The sequence below is a fragment of the Trematomus bernacchii genome, unplaced genomic scaffold, assembly GCF_902827165.1.
Source record: "Trematomus bernacchii unplaced genomic scaffold, fTreBer1.1, whole genome shotgun sequence".
Classification (NCBI taxonomy): domain Eukaryota; kingdom Metazoa; phylum Chordata; class Actinopteri; order Perciformes; family Nototheniidae; genus Trematomus; species Trematomus bernacchii.
In genome coordinates, this window is record NW_022987698.1 from 9154857 (window position 1) to 9163507 (window position 8651).

Genomic DNA, 8651 nt, shown 5'->3' on the forward strand with positions numbered 1-8651 from the left:
TAGTGAGTAACCTGTGTCATTTCACATCTAAAGTAACTCCAATCCAAAGCCATGTGAATGTGTCACATGCCTATAGATCCCCACAGTTTTGATCTCCATACCCTGCAGTTTTACATTCAATCTGGAAAGTTTGCACAGCTGAAATCCAGCTTCCTTTTCCTCTAATCTCCCCCTCTGAGTGACCTCCCCACCACACATCTCTTCCTGGCCGGCTGTGGTGCTACCCAGCACGGCTGACCCAAAGAAAACCCCAACCACCAAGCGCCCATCCAACCTCATGTTTATACTTCCATGATGAGTCCAACCTGCCCAATCAGACTTCCACTGACTGGCCTTGAACTGAAACTGTATACATCTTAACCATCCCAGCCATCCGAAGCAGCCAGTGGAGACCAAGGCTGCATTAATTGCACGCACCAGCCCTGGTAGTGCACCGAGTCCAATGCATTTAGCGTTTCTAATTGGGAAGGAATTGCTGTGTTTACATTGGCGCTAGTTGATAGAGCTGGACCCTTAGCCCTCCAGCCAACTGAGCTAAAGCCCTCTGAAGGAGAAATACCATACTGCGTAGTCCCTGAAATCTCTCTGGACAGAGTTGGAAGGAAATTATTTGGAACAGAGTAGGGGAATATTTACTCATTGATCAGGTGGGAGGGGAGGAGTTGATCTTTTACTTTTGTAAGATTTTTAAGGAAAGTTGTTACTTTTTGACTTTGGCTTTCAAAGTCATCAATCATTTAGTCGGTACAATGTTATGTTAATAATAATAGTCTAAAATGTCTATCACTATTTCCCAGAGCCCCATGTGACATCTCTAAATTGCTTTTTTATTCAACTAGCAGTCCAAAACCCAAAGTTAGGGAACCTTTAGTTAAACAAAACAGGAAAACACAGCAAATACTCACATCTGAGAAGCAAGTGTTTTTGGATTGATTTGCCAAAATTGATTTGGACATTTCTGTCATTTCAACCCCAAGCTGGACCTCCACTATAAGACCAGTATAACGGCTGCAAGCCCAGGAGCTAAATAACTATACTAAATTATCTCTTATTTTGTAACTAATTCAATGGATAAACTGACACCATAACAAGTATTATAATTTAACTACAAATACTACCGTCACTACATTTTCCCTCCATAAAACTACTTTACAAATATGTTATTTGTGAATTTAAGATGAATAGGGATCACCAATGTGCTCAGTCAGCTCCAACACAGTGTATCAAGCCATATGCAAGTTCATGTACATATAATGAGAAATCCAAAACCCTGGAAAAAGCACACCACATCCAACATGAAGACTGTAACGGGTTACCACACACACCAGTCGACCACAATTATTTTCTCATTCCTTTTTCTGTTTATGTTGAATCTCACATAGCTAAAGTTATGTTAGTTGGAAACATTGTATAAAACTAATTTTTCTTTCCTCTTGGTCTGAGCTGTATGAGAGTGAGTAACCCAGTAGAGCAATAGTAACTTGGTGATACCTTGGTGTCTATTATAGTAATATACCCCATGTAGTTGGGCATCAAGTGGTTAACAGGAGATTCTGCCTGGAGTTTTACTTTACTTTTCCCTTTAGAAAACAGGATCAAAATAACATATCTGACCTAAAAAATGTGGATTTATTATTTTTAGCTATTTCAATTGGGTTTGGAAACACTTTAGATGACTCAACAGTAAAGAAATCAGGTTATGTCTGTATCTCTCAGCTTCCAGTGTATGACTGTTGAAGAAAAACAGGCCCCATGATGACAGGATTCCTCCAACAGATGATTGCGGGCCATTTTTCCCTGTTGCACCAGCCTGCTGTGTGACAGTTTTAATCCATTGGCTTTGCTGAAGTGTACAGCTCAACATTATATTCACCACAAACTCTATGAAGCACTGGGACCTCTCATGATCCCATCCAAGCCGAGACACAGACCAATGCACCAGCACGCACACACACAGGCACACACACACACACACACACACACACACACACACACACACACACACACACACACACACGCAGTCCACCTGGACGCATTTTTACCATCAGCCAGTTTATGATTATCTTTTCCACTGTGGCAAACCAGTTCTGAACACCCACTGACAGAAAACCCACTAACAGATAAATGGATACATACACGCACACAGCTCAGATTTGTGTGGTATACATTCACAGTTTGTATAGGCAGACATTCATGTGACACACACATGATCCTGGGTCGCTCCTTGATGGCTGTGACTTGGCAAAAAAAGTCTTAATACATCAGGGGAGGCTATATGAAAGGAACAATTGCATGTGCACCGGCAGCCCAGACTCAGTCACATATCATTAGCTTGACGGGATACCCGAAAGGTTCTGACAGCCTCCTGGCTGTGACTGGTGTGGCCCGGGGTGATGGGGACATACCTGTGGCTGCCTTGTGTACTCTGTGGGCACGTGGTGAGCACTAAGCACACGTAGCAGCTGAGGCCTGGCAGCGATGGTAGCTAAGGTTCTGGGTGTCTACGCCAGACGCCGCCTCACCATACACATCTTCAGCAATAATAAAACACACTCTTTCTTACAATTTTTTCTTATGCTCACTTTCATCGTCTCATGCTCTATCTCACTCTTTCCTGCCCATACACACACTCACATTACACAGACATGAGGGGAAAACAGAAGGTGATTCTGTTGTCTGCTTAGCCGCAAGCTCAGTGCTAGCTTTGAATGCTCACCAGAAATCAATTTGGAGTTGAGTTATTTAAGTCTGCTTACCAGACTTTGTGGTTTAAATCAGAGGGTAATTTGTCTTTAGATGAATAGTTTGACATTTTGGAAAATATCTGTAGTTGCCATCTTTCTAAAAGAGGTTGAAAAGATTGATACCGCTGTAATGTTTGTCCTGTAGATACATGGCTAAAACACAAAGTTGGTTAGCTATTGCTATAGCCTAGCTTAGTGTAAAGACTGTAAAGAGGAGTAGCCTGGCTGTGTCTTAAGGTGAAATAATCTGCATACAAGTTTCCAAAATGACCCGTTATATCTCGTTTATTTAATACGTACAAAGACCATATTGTAAAAATGGCACTTGCTGTTACAGGGGGTTACAGGCTTGAGTTATATTGTATATTGGCCAGGAGCAATAACTTTCTAAAATATTACTGGTTCCCCGGCACTTTCAAGGTGATGACAAGATTTGAGGAAGTTATGCTTCTGGCCAAGAAATGGCCGACACATTAACCCCCACTTTGTACGGATAAAACAAACGAGATATAATGTGTTCATTAGTTAGCTTTAACTAGCCACACGCTCCAGCTTTGTATTGAACATACAGCTAAGAATGCAGAACTATTCCTTTAACATTAAAACACTTTTCTGAGCTACTTCTTGTCTCTGTCACACTTTGAGCACACGTTTATATATGCTTCTAAAAAAGGGGGGATTTGTCTTTTTTGGTACATCCATGTGTCTTGTTTAAAATAACACACATTTCTTCAATGATAAAAATGAGCCTTCAGGCTGCAGCGTTTTTATTCAGTGCACTCCTAGATGTCTCCCTGAGGGGTCTTTGGAAGAACACATGTTTTTAATAAGGGTCTTTACGTCTGGCCTTGCATAAATGTTTAGCAGCGTTCCTTCTGGGAACTGGGGCCTGTCTTTACAGTGGAGACTAATCAGCTGTAAATTCTGTTTTAAAAAGGAAAAGGAAGGCATGGAAGGAGTTAATCTCCAAGGCCCTCTGTCTCACCCTGTTTTCTCCCTCTTTCTCTCTCTCTCTCATACACAGATGTACATACAGTTCATACACACTTACACATTCCCCCCTGCAGAAAGTGAAAGGAGGGGTTGATGACAAAAAGGAAAGAGAGAAGAAAAGCTTGAGGCTTTGACAAATGATCTAATAAACGGGTCGGGAGATTACAGGCTAGGTGCCCGCTGGGAGAGGAAGTAGGGCAGTAAATATTTTTTAAAAGCTGTCAATAAATGTGTAGTGTTGAGTTGAAAGAAGTATCCACGGCCAGAGCTGAGGACATTGGGCTCCTGTGCTAGGTGCTTTTTTGCGAGAGCTTTGGGTTAATAGTCTACAGGCTGAGTAACTTAAGTGGTGGTGTATGAGACAGAATAGCAAAAGTTATTCTAGAATGAAATAAGTTACAAGTAGCTGTAATAAATCCATCCTTACAGCAGTTTTACAAACGTTTCCTTTTGAGTGGGTCAAAGGGGTGCTGGAGGCGATCCCAGCTGACATTTAGATGTCAATTAAATAAAAATCAATCTTCATGCTGACATGCTGTCATCATGCAGACAGACAGTGCAGTGAGAGATTTAGATTGAGATCATGTGTTGCTGTCTTTCTGAAAAAATACACCTAAACCAGCCAAATGTTCTTATGTAATACTGCACAAGGCAATGATAAAAATAAATTGATGCTGTATCATTATATTCACAACGTTTGTTTCACTTCTTTAGGGAAGCAGCATATCTGTTTGGAATGGGAGTTTGTGAGGAGTACTGTCCTCTTATTGTAAAGCCACTGTTTAGTTTAGTTCTTTAGGTAGTAAACAAGTGATGATGGAGACTCTGTTATCACTAGCTCTGCCTCCACAGTTGGCGGGGAGTCTGTCAGAGCCCCATAAAGTTCACCGACACCAGTCTCACTTTCCCACACCTTTCAAACATGCTTGTTACTCAGCAGCCCAATTAAAGCTGATTTAAGGGTTCACCTGTGTGCCTATTGGCAAATACTCCCCCAGGGCGGTGCATCTGTGTGATTGATGGGTTGATGAGATAATGACAGACAGCCACAGGTCTCACCTGTTGTCGACTGTTTTAGTGCTCCGACATTGATTGGCTAATTTTCTGAATGAGTCAGGTCCTCCAGAAATCTGTAAAGAATAGGTTGGCCTCACAGTAGGACTATAGTGAAGAAGGATATAGTCATGAAGATTTTAGAGGGCTTTGTCATCTCAAGTAGGAATAAGAAAAAGATTATGATGACATTGTTACCTTTTTACTTTTCATTACTATCCGTTTTATAATTCTTGATTTATTTTTGCCCTTATTGGCATATTTAACTTAAGTTACGTTGACAATAGGTAATTGCTGGACTTGCAAACAGTTGGATTAGACCACAACCTATGTTAAATGTCTTTGTTGATTGAAGTAATACAAGTACAAGTATACAAGTAATACAAGTAATACAAGTGAAGTAATACATCTGAATGGAAAATTAAACAACATATTGTCAACCATTTGTCTTGTTCATGATTACTATGGCATTTCAATTATTCTTTTTTACCTCCCTTTCATCAGACAAATGGCAATTGATCATCAATAGTGGTCATACTGTAATAATAAAACTCACTCTGTTTTGTAGCTACGAAGGGCGGTCTCAAATATTCTTCTAAGACCAGGAAATGTTATGGAAATGTTATCTTTTTGACAACATCAAATGACATCAACATCTTTTCTGATCACTTCTTATGTGTGCTCTCTCTCCCGCGCATTCTCCTGCGCACGCATGCACACACACACACACACACACACACACACACACACACACACACACACACACACACACACACACACACACATATACACACACACACACACACACATACACACACACACACACACACACACACACACACACACACACACACACATACACACACACACACACACACACACACACACACACACACACACACACACACACACACACACACACATACAAACACACACAAGACATGACAGCAGGCCCTGCAGATATGGGAGAAGTTCCAGGATATTGATACTTTCTTTAACACCTTCCTCCTCACCCTTGGAACAGACCCTCTTTAGTTTCTGTATGGTAAGCAGAGAGAACATCCTCGAGTCGCTCCTGTTTTCTACTCCCCAGCTGGTTTCCCGTCCTGTGGATAGTATTTCACTGATCCCCTGACACTGCACTGCTGCTGCCAAGGTGTGGTGGCCAGAGGTTCAAGACCTCTAAGCCAATTAAACACAGCACAGATAACAAGCTTGTCCACTGCATGAGGCGTTAACATTTCAGCCCTGCTGTTACAGTGAGGTTGCTGTTGACAGTGTGTGGGTATTGCTTTAAAATGACATGTAATTAATTTGATACCAGAAACACCTATATAGGTCACTAGCACATTTGTAGACTCTATTTTTATATAGACACGGTTATACTGTATGAACTGGTTAAAATGTACACATTTTCTGGCATTTTAGGGATTAAGTATTTTGTATTTTAAATAATGAGTTAAAATACTTAACAGCTTTATAAAATGTGACGGCAATTGTTGGAATCCTAATTTTGAATACGTTTTGTTTGATTATAACTTGTCAAAATGTTGAGTTATCTTAAAATCTGCACCAAAAAAAAGATAATCACCAAGCAAATAAAAATGTTATGTTATTAAAATATAAAATGAGTTTTTCTTAAAACAGATAAAGCATTTTCCCGCAAAATTCAGTTGATACTATTGTCTTGAAAATGTGCTTTAGTCCAAAACTCTGTCAGAATTTGAAAGAAATGTTAAGTGAGTCTCTTCCCATCCCTGCCAGTACAGCTTCTTCTAATGCACTGTTGAAGTAGTGGTCTTACCTGGTTGGCCTTAAGACAGCATCGGCTAATAAACGCCACTCTTAATCATTCTTCCATCTTTCACACACTTCTGGGGTTTAAGTTTGCCAGAGACCAAGGTTCAAACCCCTCCGACATTTATGCAGCTGCCCTTGAAGCAAAAGCAGCAGCTACCAAACAGACATCACTTTCAATCATCATCACAACCTCAGAGCCCTCAGAGAACAAGCAGTATGTCCCAAGGTTTCCAGTTTCACCTCCAAAAACTCTTCAAAACTCCACTGGCCTCACCAGTATTCCTTTAAATTTCCATTCACTCTGACCTACTCAATCTTAAATGCATGTCCTCTCACCGTAACGATAATTGAAAATCAGAGAGCAGGGGGGGGGGGGGGAAATTCCTTTTTTTCTAAACCATTATCTTTTTTTGATGGGCAATTGACTTTGGAATTGGGGGTTTATAGCGAGGGAGGGGTGGTGGTGGTGGAGTTTGTCTGGGCTTTCCAATAAGAGCTCCATGGGCCTCCTGCCCTGTTCGGCTGTGATGCCTGCGTGCTGAGTTTGGCTTGGCTTGAGTCTCTGCACTTGATGGTTTATTCATATTCAGCAGTGCAGGACGCTTTGCCATGAGGTTCCTCTCACACTCAATATGTCTGCAAAGAAGTAACAGAAAGTCGGTCTGAGTCCCAGTTTTGCTGTACGGGTGTTTCAAATGTTTTTCTCCAGTCTTAAGATTGGATCAACGAGGTCGACCAACACCACAGAATTTCCCCCTTTTCTCCTGAAATGCAGATGTTTTACATCTGTCAAACAAGGATTTGTAGGATAATTCTATTGTTTTTTTGATCTACATGAAAAATGTCTGGTCTGATCTTGATCCCGAGAGTTTTCTGTTTGTTTTATTCTCTTCTTTTCCATTTCTTTTATTCATCAACTCCCTGAATTCCTTTCCAGGGTTTTGAACATGTAAGAGACTGGAAAAATGATTTTAAACAATAATAGCTCATGTCCATCTTACATCAGAGAGCCAGAGAGGTTTGGCATTTGGAGGAAAAATGTATGCTTTGTTTATATTCCAGCCTCCCCCACAGTCATCACCCATCCCACAAATACATAGTGTACTAGCACACACATGCACAAACTGCATATTAATACACAAATAGGTATCCAACCACTACTGAAATGCCTAATCTCAGCTCTATCATTGTGTCCATGGCTCGTGTTCATCAATTAACAAGCCACTTGCTATTAAAAAAAACAACAACATCAACTTCCCCCGAAAAGCCCAGTCAAAACAAGCGGCAAAGGCTGGCTTGTCCACACTGCCCTTCTTAATCAAAGCCAGATGTCAAAAACTATTTCTCTCTTTTCCTCACTGCACCCCTTTCTCCAATCGCTCATTCTCCCCTTCTTTTCCCCCCACATTCCCTATCCTGTCTGAGATTGTGTAGACGGCTGGTCCTCAGCAGTTGTGATTTGGCACTCTTGTCGGTTCTCTGTCTTTCTTTCTGTCCTTTTCTCTCTCCCTCTAGAGCGTTCTCCCCCTCTCTTTCTTTTTTGTTTCTAGAACCAACGTCTTGTCAAGCAGGCATGGACCTGCGTTGACCCTCCGCAGCATTCACAATCATTCAAGGTGAAAAATTAGACCCACATGGCAGATGCCGCCAAAGAAGTGCCTCTTGCAAAATAACTTCCAGTTGATCTGCCTGCCCATTTGATGTGATGGCGATTTTGAAAAACATGCCACAGCCTGCCTGTCTCACTGAGAGCTCTAGACTTCGTTCTGTTTACTTTAGCACGAGCCATGTCCCTTTGGTTACAGCTCTTTGAAGAGAGCAGTCTTGCGGCTGTCGACACACCATTCTCAGTTTGTCGGAGCCGGAGCCAGGTCCAGAGTGAACGCTAATTTACTTTTCCACCTCAGTGCCGAGAGAAAACACCCTTTCCCAGAGATGCTAAACAATACAGGCAGTCCTTTTCTGCTAACTGCTCTTCAGGGGGGGAACCTCTGGAGCTGGTCTTCAGGGGGGGGACCTCTGGAGCTGGTCTTCAGGGGGGGGACCTCTGGAGCTGGTCTT